Raw genomic sequence first — 18,321 nt, forward strand, 5'->3', positions numbered from 1 at the left:
TAATTAGCAAGAACTGCCTAGAATGTCTTTGTTCTAACTTCTCAAGGCCTGCTCATTTTCAGGGGCTTGTGCCTCAGACATGTCCTCCACTTCCTGCACCCCGCTGAATTATTAAGGACCCCATAAATACAGACAGTACAGAGAAGGCTTTGTCTTAGCTCCTAGAGAGTTCTGACCTTCCTGGACCCCCCACAAACCATATTTGCATTGTCTTTAATTAATCCTTCTCCATATGCTTGTTTCTAAGATCTGGAACCTGATCAGCTCCCAGTAGTCACTGGCTAGTATGGGTTCTTGCTTCAGTGATAATGGAAATGAAAACTGAGGCAACGATATGAATTTTATAGGCAAAAGTTTTAATTGTAAAGAAAGGAATTGGGAAGGGATTTGAGCGGAGAAGAAAAGCCAAAAGGGCACAGCTCTGATGAAGAAGATCAGACTAGGACTATGACAAAGGACAAGGCTCAAGCTTCTAATGGGCTGTTGGAGTGGACTAGAGTCTAGTTTGGTGATGGTGAATGTTTTAGAGCATTCAGTGATTACAAATAGCAAGCCCACTGCAGCACACGTGCAAAGGTTCACCCCCACTGGTCTGGTTGATCATTATCCCAGTTCTGGTATTTGCAGCTCTGGAAAAGTCTTGGTTCCCGCGAGATGGTTGCTTCTGTTTGGAAGGGGTGGTCTCGGTTTTGCATGTTTAGGTCAATGGCTGGAGACATCTGTGTACACAGTCCAGGTGGTAAGAGCTGGTGACCGAATTTCTCTGCAAATCTCTTGTCTTAGTGTCCTCAGTCTTGAAGGAGGGTAAGATAAATTAGGTAAATTTAAGGTTAATAAACCTCATAGGACCAATTTTTGATAGATAGTCCTAAATGATTAAGCCTCTTACATGCAGGAATCTGACCCAAAGTTTTAAGGTGATAGAGGAGGTGGACACAAAATGAAGATAGTAATATCAAGGTTTATCCTGTTGTTAGTTATTCATGGGGTATCTGTATGCTCAAGTGAAGTTATTGGGTTTCTTTATTTTCTGCTTATTTCTTTTCTTTTGTTTTAACAAAAGCATTGTTTGGTCCCTGACCTCCTCAGAAGGGAACGCAAATCACACATGTGACATGCTTACACATGTCATGCTTACACATGCTTACACATGACATGTTTACACATGCTTAACAGGTTAAGCACCTTTGTTTGTATTCAGTGTTACCCATTAGTTTCATTTCTTCCTATATTTTATCCTTGGAGACAGGCTATTGAGAAGGCATCCCGACTTTAACAATATTCCTGGGTTTTTTTTGAGGTTAATAAGATGTTTGGGAGAGTGAAGATAAAAGAGAAATTAAAATTTTAAATAAAGACTGCCAAGAATGCCTGCCAAAACCAGATGGATGTGTCTGGAAAAGCCTAACAACGGCACATTTTTTCCTTTGTGTGACCCATGCTTATTTAACTGATGACCTTGCAATGTAACTTGAGATGTTTAAACTCGCTTAGCAAACTGTGATGTCACACAACCATCCAAGCACATTGCACCAAATCTGCCTTTGTACCTCCCTGCTTGCTCTCCCTTTAAAAATCCCAAAATCCCATGGGGTGGGGCACTGACTCTTTGGGAGGGAACCCAGTAAGGCCCACCAGTGTAATAAACTGCTTCCTAAGCCTTCTCGGTGTCATTTTTTTCCAGTGTTTTGTCTGTTTTCTGTAACATTTTTGGTTCTCTGACTGGGAAGACCATGCTGACCATTTAGGTCACCAGCTGAGGCCTAGCAGCCAAAGCAGGCACTTCTCCAGGCTTGTCAACAGGAAGGCATGCCCTCCAGACATCCTTGGAATCCCCGCAGAGGCCCAGACCGGAGTTCCTTGCTTGGTACGAAAGGCCCTCTTTGGACCCAGAAAGAGGGGAAGGACATAGTCAGGCTGGGTCATCAGATAAGACAAGACCCCCGGGGAACCCCCAGTCAGTCTGTCAGCCAGTCCAGCTCAGGTATGAGCAGAAGGAGAACCTATTCACCTCTCCTTAGTTGAGGCCACCCACAAGGGAAGGGGGTTGGGATGTTTAACCTCTGAGTGCCTGCTGAATGACTGTGTGAATGTTACAGACAGCAGAAGCAGTAGGCCGTTCCATCTGTGCTCCACAGCAAAAGGTCCCTCCAGGCCCTCAGAGCTACGGAGCTTGATTGGGCCTTAACCTGCAGCTCCGTGGACACATCTAATACAGACAAAACAGAGAATCTGCTGATGTTCCTCCATAGGCCAGGCGGTTCCAGTGTTGCCAGGAGGCAAGGGGCCAGCCGGGCATCTGAATGGTCTCTCTCTGAGGGGCACCCACCCTTTGTCTGTTGCACTAGCATTCAAAGGTGCACCACATACACTGTAGGGAGATAGAGTGGGTGCAAATCAGAGTAAACCTACGGTCCTTGACTGTATGCTGAAAAACTTCAAAAGAGGATTCCCTGATGACTATGGAGTAAAAATGAAACCTCAGAGGCTCTGGACCTTCTGTGAGATTGACTGGCCAAACCTGTGCCTGGACTGGCCGCCCCAAAGAAGTGCCAATGTTGAGACCGTCTGACAAGTCTGGAGTGGCGTAATAGACCTCAAAACCGGCCGCTCCAACCAAACCCTTATATGGACTCTTGGTTTAACCTATGTCAAAGTCTGCCACCTTGGCTCCGCACCTTGCCCTGCATGACAAAAGGACCACCCTGGTCATCAAAACAAATTCCTGAGACTGCCTGAGACCCTCCCAGGCCTGCCATAAACTGGAGAAGTTTTATCCAGTCCTGCCTGAAAACCCCAAGTCCGATCTGCCACCTCCTTCCATTCGGGGGCCCCAAGCTGCCCAGCTGGCTTCAGCATGCCACAGACAACCTAAGCAGTGCTGCTACAGTTGCCGGAGAGGGGGAGCACCCTTCCAGATTTTGTGGCACCATCACCGCTGTAGCCAGCGCCGCTGCTACAGCCAGCACCACCAGCACAGCTGGCGTGATCAGGGCTGCCGCCATCACAGCTGGAACTGCTGCTGCCGCCCTGCGTGTTCCCAGGTTCCACAGCGTCGCTGCCACCACCCCTGCTATCACTGCGGCCAAGCACGTCTCCGAGCCCACACCCATTTTCACCTGCGCCCTCTAGTGGCCCCTCAGCTCCATCAGCTACTCCTGACTGCCCTGGACTCGTGCTGCCTACCCAAGCCCCTGCTCGGGAATCTTTTCCACCGCCCAGAGGTCTGCATCTACCTCAGCCTCCTGCCATCCCGGACTCCACAGCTCCACTGCTAACAGCCACTACCGCACCTCCTGAGTCCCAGACTGATCCCTCATCAGGTGACAACATGGACAGAAATGCTGACAGCCCTATCAGCCATCACCGTCTCTCTGCCACTCAATTCAAGATTCCAGTTTCTCTCTAGCTGCTGCTTCATGTCTACCCCAGAGCCCAGGCAGGCACACCCGAGCAACCGCCCTTGATGTGTCATCAGTCATTCAGTTCCACTGACCTCCCAAATTGGGAGCACCACAACCCTTCCTACTTGGAGAAGCCCCAAGCAATGACTGACCTCCCTACATCCGTCTTCCAGACCCACCTGCCACCGTGGGATGACTGTCAGCAGCTTCATTTGACCCTGTTTAATACTCAGGGATCCCTCCACATTCTAGACGAGGCCCAAGCCTGGCTAAAATCCAAAGTCCCTGCCACCGTGGTTGATCCTGATGCTTGGGTGAACACAGTCTTCCCCTGAGCGCGTCCAAACTGGGAGTGTAATACAGCAGACCGCTGTGAGGCCTTGGACCAATACCGTACTGCTCTTCTCACAGGGCTCCAGGAAGGAGACAAAAACAAACAAACAAGTCCAAGATTACAGAAGTTACTCAGGAACCAAATGAAAGCCCAGCCCAGCATGGTGGCGCATGCCTGTAATCCCAGCACTCGGGAGGGAGGCTGAGGCAGGAGGATCCTGTGAGTTCAAGGCCCTCCTCGGCTACATAGTGAGTTTAAGGCCAGCCTGAACTGCACAGTGAGACCCTGTCTCAAAAAGACAAAAAAAAAAAAAAAAAAAAAGGAAGCAATCCTAGCCAAATTTTATGAGAAACTGTGAAGCCCTCTGGACTTCTTTTCCCTGGCCCCAGTGCTCCTGAAAATGAACAGATGGTCAGTGCTACCTTTGTTGCCCAGTCTGCCTCTGACATTCGGAAAAAGATTGAAAAGGTCGATGGCTTTGCTGGCATGAATGCCACCCGAGTACTTCAGATCACCCAAAGGTTTCCGCAAACTGAATGAAAAAGCAAAGAAAGAACAGCAACCTGAGGCAGACTGCAGAATGCAGCGGAAAGCTGTTCTGGCTGCAATGCTAGGAAAGCCTGTTCCCGAGATATCTCACCAAGGCCAGTCCCACCACGGCAGCTGATATAAGCCCCACCTCCGCCAAGCCTCACAACCTAAAACGGGTGGCAGACCTTATGTCCTGCAGCTGACCAGTGTGCTCGCTGCAGACGCTTTGGACACAGGAAGGATAAATGCCCCCTTCGTCTGCGGGGTGAAGAGAAACCTGAATGCTGGGGGCCACCCCGGCCTGTGTCTTTTCTCCCTGTTTCTTGACAACGAATAGGACAAACCGGGCTGCATTAGGCTGGGCCCCCGGGAGCCCATGGTTGTTGCCAGAATCGGGGGAAAATCTACGACTCTTATGGTAGACAGTGGAGCTGGCATTCAACTGTAGCTCAGCCTGTCTCTGCTTTGACCTCCTGGCAAATCCAAGCCCTGGGCACCAAGGGATCTCCCTCTGAAAAGAGTCTGTCAGAGCAGGTCCTGCGAGACTGGCGGACGCTTTACCAAACGTGAATTCTTATACGTGCCGAGTGCCCTATTCCTCTCCTGGGACGTGACCTCCTCTTCAAGTTGAGAGAGACCATTCCTTTGGTTCCAAACCAGCCAGCTTCCCTCATGCTCGGGTCCACCGCTCCAAACTTGATATTCACCCGGAGAAGAATGACGTCTACATCAGCCTGAAATGCCTGAGGGTCAGGAGCCGGAAGTTCTGAGAGAGTTGTTTCCAGGAGTATGGGCGGAGGATGCACCGCCCGGGCTTGCGGTCGGTCTTCCCCCTTGGTGATCAGCCTCTGCCCCACTGCAGCTGCTGTTGCTGCGGAACAGTACCCTATGCTGAGAAGCCCTCCTCTGCCATCTGCTGGACGCAGGCTATAAAGTCTCCTGGAAAAGGCCCTAATATGTAAACAAAAAGTACGTTATCTGAGGTTTGATTGATTGATTGATTGATTGATTGAGTTAGTCTTTTTTGACACAGGATCTCCCTATGCAGTTCAGGCTGGCCTTGAGCTCACTTTGTAGCCTAGGCTGGCCTGGACCTCACAGTGATCTTCCTGCCTCAGCCTCCCTAGTGCTGGGATTACAGGCGTGTGTCACCATGCTCGGCCTTGGGGTTTCACTTAGGAAAAGGGCTCCGGCTGGGGATGTGGCTCAGTGGTAGAGCACTTGCATAGCACGAATGTAGCCTTGGCTTCCATCTCCAGGACCAAAAAAAAATTTTTTAAGAAGGTGACCTGCCTCTCCACCGAACGCCCCATTTGCTGTCGCCTCGGGTGCTATCCAGCAACTTCTGCCGGAAGGTTTCTGTCAGAGGCAAGCATTCCCACATTACAGTGACACAATCAGCCTACTCTGGCAAGACCAAGCCGTGAAACTGTTTGTTTGGGGGAGATTCCCAAACAAATGCACTTCTAGAGCAGGGTGCTACTCAGGAAGCACCGAGTTGCTGACCTCGCTTCTTGCCTTGTTGGGAGCTGGGCAGAGACCGTCGTGAGGCTGTCTCGCATACTATTCATTTCATCCATGCACAAAAATATTTCTGACGTTCTTTGTACAATTAGTTCTTCTGGTACTGATTTCGAAGGCAATCATTTGCAGTGCTTGTCATATGCTCTCTGGAGGGACGGTCCCCGGGGCATGGAGTGAAGTTAAACTGAACACAGATAAGCTCCCTACCATCTCCTCTGCGGTTTCTATGGGAAACTACTGAGGACACAACACCTGCCTAAGGAAACTCAGCTAGGACCACAGCCCTCCTCACTCCTAACTCACCACGTTCCTTCTGCTGCACCAAGCTTGCTTTGTATACAATTTGCATTCTACACCCCATCAGATTGTCTCTATTCAAAATCACAACCTTAGCTGGGCGTGGTGGCACATCCCTGTAATCCCAGCACTCGGGAGGCTGAGGCAGGAGGGTTGTTGCGAGTTCGAGGTCAGCCGGGGCTACATAACAAGACCCTGTCTCAAAAAGGCAGAAAAAAAAACCAAAAAGCAAAAAACCAAAATCACAACCTGGCCTTGTGAGGATTAGAGTGTGTTCCAGAGAAACAGGTAGTTCTTTCGGTCACAAGACGGAGTCTGAGGTGGGTCCCTGAAGAGGAGATGGAGACCTCAGTGTGGTCTGCCGAGTAGGTTTCTGATTCACATTAACCGCAGATTTGTCGGGCAAAGTTAGAAAGAAGGGAGAAAGGCCTCCAGGTAGAGTAACTGGAGGGGCTCAGCTCTCTCTGATGCCGGGGGTTCAGACCGGCACCTTCTCAGAAGCACCAGGTCAGCTTTTCGTGATTGGCCGAGGTAGGCCAGGGTCCAGTCCATCAGAATCTCAGTCCTGGTTTCTGCAGCCCGGAGGAATCCTTATGGCCTGAAGGAGTTTGGTTTTTCTGAGGTTTTTCTGAGGCAGTGTCTCAATGTGCAGTTCAGGCTGGCCTCGAACTCACGGTGATTCTCCTGCCTCAGCCTCGTGACTGCTGGGATTACCGGCGTGCACCACCATGCTTGGCTTTGAGGGGCAGCTTGGCTCCCGTGAAATGACTGTGCTTTCTCAGCAAGGGTGAGCTCTTCTGCTGGGTTCCACTTTTCCTGGAATCCAAGGCGGCAGCAGGTTTAAGACAACAATCCAAGACTTCTAGGGATTGGTCTTGGGGGTCTGGAACTGAATATTGTAAAAGCTGATAATCTGATGTCCCTGTAAATCCTGAAAATTGCCCTTTTTTTTTTGTACTAGGGATTGAACCCAGGAGCTCTGCACTGAGCTATATATGCAGCCCTTTTATTTACGTACGTATGTATGTACGTATGTATGTATGTATGTATGTATGTATTCAGAGACAGAGTCTTGCCATGTAGTTCAGACAGGCTGCAACTTACCAAGTGATCCTCCTGCCTCAGCCTCCCAAGTGCTGGGCTTACAAGCACGCCCTTTATTTTCTGACACCAGTTCTTGCTAAGTTATCCAAGCAGGACTTGATTCTCCTGCTTCAGCTTCCCTCAGTGCTGGCATTACAGGTCCGTGACATCATGCCCAGTAGTTTTTCTTATTTTGGTGTCCTTGGGCCAGAAGTTGGGCAAGACACGTGAGGTCAACTTAGGGAAAGAAAACCTTGCTTTGCCAAATTTCCTAAATGACAAACATTCCTAAGGTGAGCAGGGATCTGACCAGAGTTTTAAGGTAATAGACAAAAAAACTGAGTCTCCCTGTCTCCTTTCTGCTTCTCTTTGTCCTGCCTCACTACCACTTATTTTCTCTCAGCTTCGTAGTGATTTTTTGGGAGGGTATTTTTGAGACAGGATCTCACTGTGTAGTTTAAGCTGGCCTTGAACACAAACTCACAGCAATCCTCCTGCCTCAGCCTCCAAGTGCTGGTACTACAGCACTCTGTGCCACCACGCCCGGCTGATAGTGATAAAACCCAGTTGTGGTGAAGCCAGGGAAAGATGAGAGGTCTGAAAAATCAGAGAGGAGTGTCTGGGGCTGGGGATGTGACTCGGGGCACAGTGCTCCTGCCGAAACTTCAGGAAGCAGGGGTTGTTATATAAATGGTCTAGACAATGCGTATCAAAAATTATCGGGGTAACCATGCCCTGTGACCAGACAAGAATTTAACTCATAACAATTTACTCCAAGAGACTTATCCACGATGTGTTCATTTCATGTATGATGGTTGTGATGCATGAATTACGATAAAGAAAATTCAGAATCTCTTCAAGGAGTGCAGCTGGGACTACTTGAATAATCAGGGCACATGAGATGATGCTGAGGATACTCCCCACATAGTAAAATAACGTGTAGAAAGGTAATACATAGAGCAATGTTAATGATCGATCATTCAGTAAGGAGGCCAAGAGCCTATGCACGGCTGATCCATACACTGAGGAAAATATTTACATGGACCAGAGGAGGGGGCCTCAAGGTGGCAGTAAATGGAACCTCTGCATAGCACAAATGATAGATACAGCTTGCCCTGAGCTCAGCTAAGACGTGGCACACCCGCCTTCATAAATTGGATGGTGTCTTTTCATTTACTTATTTATTTTCATCTTTTTGAGACAGGGTCTCACTACACAGTGCAGGCTGGCCTTGAACTCACTATGTAGCCCAGACTGGCCCTGAACTCACAGTGACCCTCCTGCCTCAGCCTCCCCAGTGCTGGCATTACAGGCAGGTGCCACCATGCCCAGCTAGATGGTATCTCTTACAGTACTAGCTCATTTTAAGTAATATGCACTTATAAAGTTATCCTTATATATTTCATCTTGATTTTGAAAACCTTAAAATCTATGAATACGGCATGCTGGGCAATCATTCCACCAGCGAGCCCCAGTGCCAGCCCTGGGCCCAGCGCCATGCCAGATAGGCAGAGTCAAAACAGCTGGGCATGGTGGCACATGCCAGTGCTCAAGAGGCTGAGACAGGAGGATCTCTGTGAGTGTGAGGCCAGCCTGGGCTACAATAACAAGATCTTGTCTCAAATAAATAAATAAGAGGAAGGAAGGAAGGAAGGAAGGAAGGAAGGAAGGAAGGAAGGAAGGAAGGAAAGAAGGAAGGAAGGAAAGAAAGAAAGAAAGAAAGAAAGAAAGAAAGAAAGAAAGAAAGAAAGAGAGAGAGAGAGAGAAAGAAAGAAAGAAAGAAAGAAAGAAAGAAAGAAAGAAAGAAAGAAAGAAAGAAAGAAAGAAAGAAAGAAAGAAAGAGAAAGGAAATAGGCAGCATCTGCTTCACAGAGCTGGGCCCGTCCCTGCCTATCCTTTTCCTCCTCCTGGGTCAGTTGCCGGTCAAATGCTTCCTCTTCAGAGGCGAGAACACTCTCTTTTTCCTCATTAAATATCTGACACTCTTCAATCATAATTACGCTTCATCAAGGCCTACCTTCCTAATCATGTTCTCTGAAGACATTAATTTAGGCTTTTCAGTCAAGTCTGTTTATTTGTTTTTTTCCAAGTTTCTCTAATTGTGTAATTGAGAAGAGTCATGTGCACATCTAGTGAAGAGTCGCTGGATCCCACACACTACGAATAGCGCTCTGGGTCCCTGTAAGTGGGCGGCCTTGGGCTAGGAGGCAGGGCTGTAGTTCAGCACAGGCCTGTGCCTTGTTCATCTCTCCTTTCACTTCCGTACCGCTGCTACTCTGCAAGACCCGATATCTCCCTCACTTGGAAATCCAAGGTAGTTAGGGGACTCCACAGAGTGGGGCTGAGGTAATGTGTTGTGAAGACCTTACGAGATGTGATCCTTTATTAGTGAGGAAGGATCCTGTTTCTGAGCAGCCCGAGGGGAAGAGAGGCAGGGACTCAGAAAGCGCATGCAGAACCGGGTGTGGTAGCGCACGCCTGTTATCCCAGCACTCGGGAGGCTGAGGCAGGAGGACTGCCATGAGTTCAAGGGCAGCCTAAACTGCAGAGTGAGACCCTGTCTCAAAACCAAAGGGGGGCATGAAGATCACGCAAAGGCTCACACAGCACCGACAATCCACAAGATAAAGAGGTATCACTTTTCTAAAATGAACTGAGATCTCACTCATTTGATTTAATGGCATAAACTATAAACAATCACGCTATGATTCTGGTGCAGGTTTAACGCATCAAACACGAAGGGCTGAGGCCACGGCTTGGTGGTAAAATTCTTGCTGGTAAAATTCTTGCAAGAGTATGTGGAAAGCCCGAGGCTCAGCCTGCAGCACTGCAAAAACAAACCAAAAGAAGACAGGAACAATATCAAATATGCGCTTCTCTGGCATCTACGCCTGGATCAGTTTGTTTAACCACAACACTTAGATTCCCAGCCTATCAAAAGTTTACCCTGGGCGGCTGGGGATTTAGCTCAGCGGCACAGCGCCTGCCTGGCAAGTGCAAGGTCCTGAGTTCGATTCCTGGTACCGGAAAAAAAAACAAACAACAAAAAAAGTTTACCCTGGGCCAGGCATAGTGGCATGTTCCTGTCATCCCAACACTCAGGAGGCTGAGGCAGGAAGATCTCATTTGAGTGCAGCCTGGGCCACACAGTGAGTTCAAGGCCAGCCTGGACTTTCATAGTGTCTCAAAATATATATATATACACATATATGTATATTATAATTTTGTGGCATCCACCCCCCAAAAAAGAGTGGGCCTCTTCGTTTCATTCTCTTATCTTTCTCTACTGCCCATCTCTCATATTTTGGTCCTTCCTCGTAAGAGATTTTCTCAATTTTTATCTTTCAACCCTCCCACTCAGTTTTTCATTTGTAATCATATTTTTACTTTCCCAAATGTCTTACTGTGTGGAATGCTACTTCTTACGCACTGCTCTTTCTCGGGTGCAGTATCACCTCTCTCCCGCGGATCTTGCTAGTGAGCAGTTTCCTCTCCGCGCGTGCGCTGTTTTCTCCGAGCCTGCCTTTCACCTGTCTGTGGGTGGCGGTGGTCCATGTGTCTGGCTTTCCTGGAAAACCTGCGGGTTCTTAGCTGTTCACGTGTAGTCTGGATGGGGCAGTGGGAAGCTCACTGGACGCTGGAACTTCGAGCAGGACTCATCCCGAGGAGGGCCGCGCCCCAGGGGCACCTGCTAGAAGGATCCTAATTATTAATATCTTGAGAGCTCTTTCCTTTGTCTCATCTGATACCCCTGAAGAATTTTTTTTTTTTTTTTTAATCTTTTTGAGACAGTTCAGGCGGGTCTTGAGCTCACTTTGTAGCCCTGGCTGGTCTTGAACTCACAGCGATCCTCCTGCCTCAGCCTCCCAAGTGCTGGGATTACAGGCGTGCGCCCCCACGCCCAGCCCCGCCCCCAGAGCCCTGCAGTGTTGGAAGGTGAGCCCCATCCTTCCGCTGCCAGTGGGCTCTGCATGTAGATTTTAATCTTATCCTCTGACACTTCCTGCATGGAGTCCCTGGCCCGAGCTGGCAGCGTCTGCAACCTAGTTCCAACGGCAGGTGGTTCTGTCCGCAAGAGACAGAGATGAGAAGCGGGGAGTCCCAGCCACTGCTTACAGCAAAGTTCATCCTCTTTTTACCCTTGCTTTTGTTTTGTTTTGTTTTTTTGAAACAGGGTCTCGCAAGGTAGTGCAGGTTGACCTTGAACTCACTATGTAGCCCAGACTGGCTGCGAAGTCAGAGACCCTCCTGCCTCAGCCAGCCGCTCAAGTGCATACTCTCGCTTTCTAGAGAACTTACTTCTGCCCCTTCCGGAGCCACGCGGAGGCTCTGGAGCACACATCTTACCGCTTCGTGAAGAGACCCGGGTTTCAGTGTCCTCAGCGCTGCTGAGTCAGCGGCCCCTCGGTGCCCGCTTTCCGCTCTGCAGGGTTTGGTTGTTTTTGTTATTTTTCCAATTCTCTCTTCATTGGCTTATGTTTCAGGAAAACCGTGTGACTATCTTTTTTGTGGTGTGGGAGGGAAGGAAAACAGCAGTTCTTTAACTGGAGGCTGCACCTTATTTATTGTAAAGAGTTTCGAATGCTAGAATGTGCTGCGCTCGATCACTTACTTGTGCATTATTTATGTGCATTGGGGATCGGAACCGGGTCCTCTCACTGAGGTAGCTCCCTAGCCTTCCACATTTCACAATTATTATCATTACTACTATTATTATTATCTTAATTCTTTTCTAAGTCGACCAGGTTGGGCTCAAACTTGCCATTCCTCTGCCCCAGCCTCAACAGTGCTGGGATCGTAGGTATGTGCCACCAAAGCTTATTTCACTGTAGCTTTTAAAATATTTGAGTTTTCTTTTGTGTTTCTTTGTTCTGTTGTTGTTGTTTTGTTTGTTTCTTGGTACTGGGTATTGATCCCCAGGCCTTCACACTGAACTATATTCCCTGTCCTTTATAAATTTTGAGACAGAGTCTTGCTAATTTGCTCAGGTTAGCCTCAAACTTGCAATCCTCCTGCCTCAGCCTCCCAGAGTGCTGGGATTACAGGTGGGTGCCACTATACCTGGTTTAAAATACTGATGTTTTTACATTTGCAGTGATGCCTCTAATTTATGAGTTGTTTGAAAAAAATCAAATATATTAAATTTGTGGTAACAGATTGAAATGTGGTCACGTCCTGTCCTGTCCTGTCCCCCTCCCTGCTGACCCTGCCCCAGGCTGGGGGCTAAACTCAGTGCCTCAGCATGCTAAGCATACATTCTACCCCAGCCCCTGTGCACAAGAATTAAATCAAATTTGTTAGTGCTATTTAAATTTGAAAGAATTTAATTTGCTACATTTATAAATTTTATGGCTTTAACTTACGATGTTTAAGATAATCTGATTGGGACGAGCATGATGGTGCACGCCTGTAATCCCAGCACTCGGGAGGGAGGCTGAGGCAGGAGGATCATTTGAGTTCGAGCCCAGCCTAGGCTACAAAGTGAGCTCAAGGCCAGCCTGGACTGCAGGGGGAGACCCTGTCTTAAAAAGACAGAAAAAAAAAAATCTAATTAATTTGGTAAACAGTGTTTAAATGCTGAAGGGATTTTAAACTCTAAAATGTATAAATATGAATGAAAGCACAATGAAAATGAACTTTTAATTTTAACACAAAATTAATTGATTTATAGCTAAACTTATTAGATTTACATGCTGTGTATTGAAAGTTTGAAGAAAAATAGGTTTCTGATTCATAACTTTGCTATCACAATATTTAATATATAATTAAATATTACAAATAATTAGAAAGTAGAGCTCACAGAATCAGATTTCTCTCTCTCTCTTTTTTTTTTTTTTTAAACAGGGTCTCACTATGCAGTTCAGGTTGGCTTTGAACTCGCTGTGTAGCGAAGGTTGGCCTGGAACTCACAGGGATCCTCCTGCCTCAGCCTCTCAAACGCTGAGATTATAGGTGTGCGCCACCACACCTGCTTTTTCTCTTTCAGCAGTGCTGCCATTGGAGCCCAGGGCCTCACATACGTTATGCCTTTGTGCAACATCCCCAGCTTTCAAACCAGATTAAAAATTTTTATTTAGGAATAAATTATTCAGAAACTAGTGGGTGGCCATTTGGAAAAATCAAATTGATTTATGATGCATACCAGGATAAACTCCAACTATAACAAAGATGGGGAAGTAAAAAAAATGAGACCATACAAATACTAGAAGGAAAAAACAGTCAATTCCTCTATTTCCCTGCTATGTCTCAAAACCCAAAAATCATACAAGGTTGAGGGCTGAGGGTGTAGCTCAGTGGCAGAGCTGCCTGGCTGGCGTAACCGGCCCCAAGTTCAACTCTCAGGACTAAAACAAAACAAAACAAAGAATAAGAAAAAAAAATATTAAGGGTTAGGGACACAGTTCAGTGTGAAGAGCTGGAGTTTCAATCCCTGGTACCCACACAAACAAAAGTCAAAAAAGACAAGAAAATACTGACTGTAGAAAATTTGAGGGGACTCGAGCTTGGGGAGCCGTGGGCAGTGCTTGTGATGAAGAGGTTGAGGTAGGCTCGCTCATGAAGGAACCAGGCCAGGACCCACAGATCTGCCAGGGGTACAGAAGGCAGGTGGATCATTATTTCAGTTCCGGCTTGCAAGATGACCGTAGAAGTCCTTACTGTGGGCGGGGGCAACTGAGTCTTCATGACATGACTCTTTCTTTTTTTTGAGACAGGGTCTCACTATGCAGTTCAGGCTGGTCTTGAGCTCACTTTGTAGCCCAGGCTGGCCTCAAATTCAAGGATCCTCCTGCCTCAGCCTCCCGAGTGCTGGGATTATAGGCATGCACCACCATGCCCGGCTGAGACAGGTTTCTTCCTATGTACTCCAGGCTGGCCTTGTCTCAGTTAGCCCAGGCTGACCTCAAACTCACAGCGATCCTCCTGCCTCAGCTTCCCAGAATGCTGGGAAGACAGGTGCGCGCCTCTATGTCCAGCTCGTGTGGTTTCTGTAGCCAGCCCCTCACATGCGCCACTCTGGAGCATCCCGGCCATACAGCGTTCAGGGGGCTTTCCAGGTAGAACTGCTCACCGAGGGCAGTCAGGAATCTGCCCGGGATCATCAGGGTCCTGCTCTCCGGCCTGACCATTACTCATCCTCACCCTGGGAGGAGCCTGCAAGTACCACGCTTTGATTACCGTGCATTTGCACAAGCACTTTTAATGTCTGGAAATCCCTCCTGACTCTTCCTCCTGCAAAACTCGTTCTTCGAAACTTAGCTTATTTTATCATGACAGTAAAAGCTCTTATTTTTCTGCCACTAAAAGGGAAGGCTGGTTATCAAATGTTATTTCATTGGCAAAAAAACACTTAACCTTCTACATATGATCAAGTGTTCAAAAGGATTTGGATCAAATTTTCAAAGGGTTTGTAGTGAGGGTCACGTCACCGTTTACTTACTGGTCGATACATTGACTGATCAAATGCATACTTGCTGGGTTCCTACTCTCTGCAGTGCCGTGAGCCAAGCAACCCCTTAGGCACGGGAGTGAGGGGGAAGAAATGGCAGAAACCCTTTAGTTGTTGCTGTTGTTTGTTGAGACAGGGTCTCACTGTGTACCTCGGGCTGGCCTTGCACTCACCGTGTAGCGCAGGCTGGTCTGGACCTCATGGTGATCCTCCTGCCTCAGCCTCCCGAGTGCTGGGACTGCAGGTGTGTGCCACGATGCTGGGCAAGTCTGGGCTTTTGAAAGTTAGAATTCCTGGGCTGGGGATTTAGCTCAGCGGCTAAAAGCGCCTGCCTGGCAAGCGCAAGGCCGTGAGTTCGGTTCCCGGTACCGGAGAAAAAAACCAAAAAAAAAAAAAAAAAAAAAAAAAAGAAAGTTAGAATTCCTAGGCTTCTGCATCTTAAAGGTTACCTGGGGAAACCCCTACCGCAACCAAGGAAGCCTGTGCTGGAGAGAATACAAGGAAAGTCTGGAACAAGCCCTCAGTCAAACTCAGTCTCCTCTGGCCTGTGGTATCCTCATGGTGGCATGACTTTTTTTTTTTTTTTTTTGTGGTACCAGGAATCAAACTCAGGACCTTGCGCTTGCCAGGCAGGCACTTATGCAGCTGAGCCGGAAGGCATGAAATTCTAAATGTGCAATTTCAAATATGGCCAGGCCTAAACATATTTGTACTAGGTACAGTAACAAAAACAGCTCATGAACTGTTTTCTTGGAGAGAAGGATTTTGATTTAAAAAAACAAAAACAAAAACAAAAAACTCAGCTTACTTCTTTTCTTTCTTTCTTTCTTTCTTTCTTTCTTTTTTTTTTTTTTTTTTTTGTCTTTTTGAGACAGGGTCTACTATGCAGTTCAGGCCAGCCTTGGGCTCATTTTGTAGCCCAGGTTGGTCTCAAACTTGTAACGCTCCTCCTGCCTCAGCCTCCCAAGTGCTGGGATTACAGGAGTGTGCCACCACGCCCGGCACATAAAGCACTTCATTCAGAAAGTTTTCCCCACATCACATCCCCGATCGCAAAGCGAGGTTCAAGGGAGCTTCTGTGCCCGTTGACATAGGGAAAGCCTCCTCGGGCTTCGAGCTGCTAGGCCGCCCTCTCTGCTCCGGCTACACTGCAGTGCAGCAGAGTCCTGCAGTCTAGATTTTTCCTTGCGTCCACCGGCTGACCTCAGATCCCTGGCAAAGGTGGCTCTGACCCCACGCCCCGCACCCCTCTCCGCAGGTCTGGCGCCCTCATGTCCTCTAGTGGAGCTCCGCGTGACTCCAGGCCCTCGGCTCCCGCCCGCGCCCCCTGGTGGCTCCCGGCGGCACTGACGCTGCAGGCGAAGATTCCCTCCCAAGGGTAAGCCCGCCCCAGTGGCTGCTGTCCGCGCATTTCCTGTTTTTCTGAGACCCGCTTTTCAAAGTTTGGGCTATGAAGGTATTGTCTCAAATTCCTCACTCCCCCAACACACACACTTATGTTTTTTTCTTTTTTTGTGGAACCCAGGGCCTTTGCACTGAGCTACACAGTAGCCCTTCTTTGAACAGTGTTTTTCAATTTTGCTAAGTCATTTCGTTGCCCAGGCTGGGCTTGAACTTTGGAGTCTCTTGCCTCAGCCTCCCTGAATGCTGGGATTACAGCCTTGTACCACCAGGCCTGGCACAGGTCACTTTCAACACGCGAAGGCCTGGTTCCAAACCGCTTTGTGGACAGTCCACTGCTTACGTCACCAATGATCTCCTTGGGGGCTTAGTGCCAACCTGTTTTGGGTGCCAGGAAAACACTAGCACACAAAATGATTAAAAGTCTCTGTTCCAGCTGGGTGTGGTGGCACACAACTATATCCTGGCTATTCAGAGGCTGAGGCAGGAGTATCACGAGTTTGAGGACAGCCTGAGCAATGTAGTGAGACTTTGTTTAAAAAAAAAGGCTGAGGATGTAGCTGAGGTATAGAACACCTGCCACACATGTGTGAGGACTGGGGTTGCATTCCCAGTACTGTAAATAAAAGAATATGCTGGGTGTGATGACACATCCCTGTAAACCCAGCACTTGGGAGGCTGAGGCAGGAGGATGATTGTGTGTTTGAGGCCAGCCTGGGCTACACAGTGAGTTCAAGACCAGCCTGAACCATATAGTGAGACCCTGTCTCAGAACAACCAAAACTAAATAAATATTAAATAAATAAATAAATAAAATGAACAAATGAATAAGAAAGTCCCTGTCCCAAATGCAACATACACTTTTACACTCTAGTAAGGGAAGAGCAATCATACAGATATTTTTTCCTCTTGAGACAGGGTCTAACTCTATAATTCAGGCTGGTCTTAAACTCACTAGGTAGCCCAGGCTGGCCTCAAACCCAGGGTGATCCTCCTGCCTCAGCCTCCTGGGTGCTGGTATCACAAGTTTGCACAACCAAGCCTACCTAAGACCATATAGATTTGCTTACTTTTTTTTATTATTACTTTTTGTGTGTGTGTTTGGTGCTGGGAATCGAACTCATGACCTCATGCTTACAAAGCAAGCACTGTGCCACTGAGCGATATCCCCAGCCCAGATTTGCTTACTTTTTAAATTGCCCTTATTAGCCGGGCGTGGTGGCACATGCCTGCAATCCCAGCACTCGGGAGGCTGAGGCAGGAGGACCATTGCTAGTTCAAGACCAGCCTCGGCTACAAAGTGAGCTCAAGGCCAGCCTGAACTGCATAGCAAGACCTGTCTCAAAAAGACAAAAAAAAATTGCCCTTATTTCAGTGACGTCCCAAACCCAATACCCAGGACAGAAATCTGGAAGAGCTTAATTTCATGATCTCTCAATTAGCCACAAGACACTATTCACCTCACATCCGTCCCTAACCTCTCCATCCGTTGTGCTATCCACAACGTTCCTTAGTCTGGCATGATAGCAAGAGTTCCCTCACAGAAACTGGCCATTGTTGCAAATCAGGGCTTCTCCCTCGGAGAATGGGAAATGCCAGCGAGTAAAGGACCCCACGTCTGCCCTGGGCCAGCTGTGCTTCCCCTCATGTGGCTGCTGCAGGAGAACTCCTTCTGAGGCCTCAACCGGCTCTGCCCGGAGCGCTTGTCTGGCATGTGGTCAGCCCTGGGCTCAATCCCTGTGATGGCGTGTGTCTAGATGTCCCCGCAAAGCCTCACGCAGTCATCGGTGGGGCTTTGTCAGAGGCAGCTGAATCTAGTGTGTGACTGAATCACGGTGCAATGCTAGGATAAGGGTGGGTGATTACTAAGTCCGTCCACTGACTGTTCGCCTGTCCTAGGCCTGGGAGTCTGGATGCAGTCTAAGGGACAGAAAGAGGCTCGTCTTCCCCTTGCTTGTTGCCCTTGCTGCTTCTGTGGTCCCTGAGGTCGTCAGCCAGACGGGCGCTCTCCACAGCACCCTCACTTAATTCTGTTGATCTGCAGTATAACCGCGAGTACGCTTTCGGGTACAGGTAACAGAAAGCCGAGACCACGCGCAGACACGGAGCCTGGCGGGCAGGGCGCGCTCGGGTGCAGTGTGATCTCTGCTTGTCGGCAGGGACCTGGGTTTTCTGTTGTTCCGCACCCCCCACCCCATCTCTCAGTACTGGTTTCAAGTAAGGGCTGGCTCTGGCGTGGACATGGTCAGCACCAGTTGCGCTCACCTGCGTTCTAGGTAACATGAGGGGGAGGGGGAGGG

The 18,321-nt window shown here is 48.4% G+C and overlaps 1 protein-coding gene and 1 long non-coding RNA gene across 5 annotated transcripts in view; both read right to left on the bottom strand.

Annotated features, from left to right (window-relative positions):
• The window catches only part of Fbxo36 (F-box protein 36), an 82,747-nt gene that overhangs the window by 34,736 nt on the left and 29,690 nt on the right, over positions 1–18,321 (bottom strand). The window lies entirely within an intron of this gene.
• On the bottom strand, positions 10,593–14,813 carry LOC106149785. The gene is made up of 3 exons (XR_001236174.1): positions 14,794–14,813; positions 11,521–11,674; positions 10,593–10,864 (listed from the first exon to the last, which is right to left on the bottom strand). It is a non-coding gene; the product is annotated as an uncharacterized LOC106149785 (long non-coding RNA).

The sequence above is a fragment of the Chinchilla lanigera genome, unplaced genomic scaffold (assembly GCF_000276665.1).
Source record: "Chinchilla lanigera isolate Chin_1 unplaced genomic scaffold, ChiLan1.0 scaffold00052, whole genome shotgun sequence".
NCBI classification, from domain to species: domain Eukaryota; kingdom Metazoa; phylum Chordata; class Mammalia; order Rodentia; family Chinchillidae; genus Chinchilla; species Chinchilla lanigera.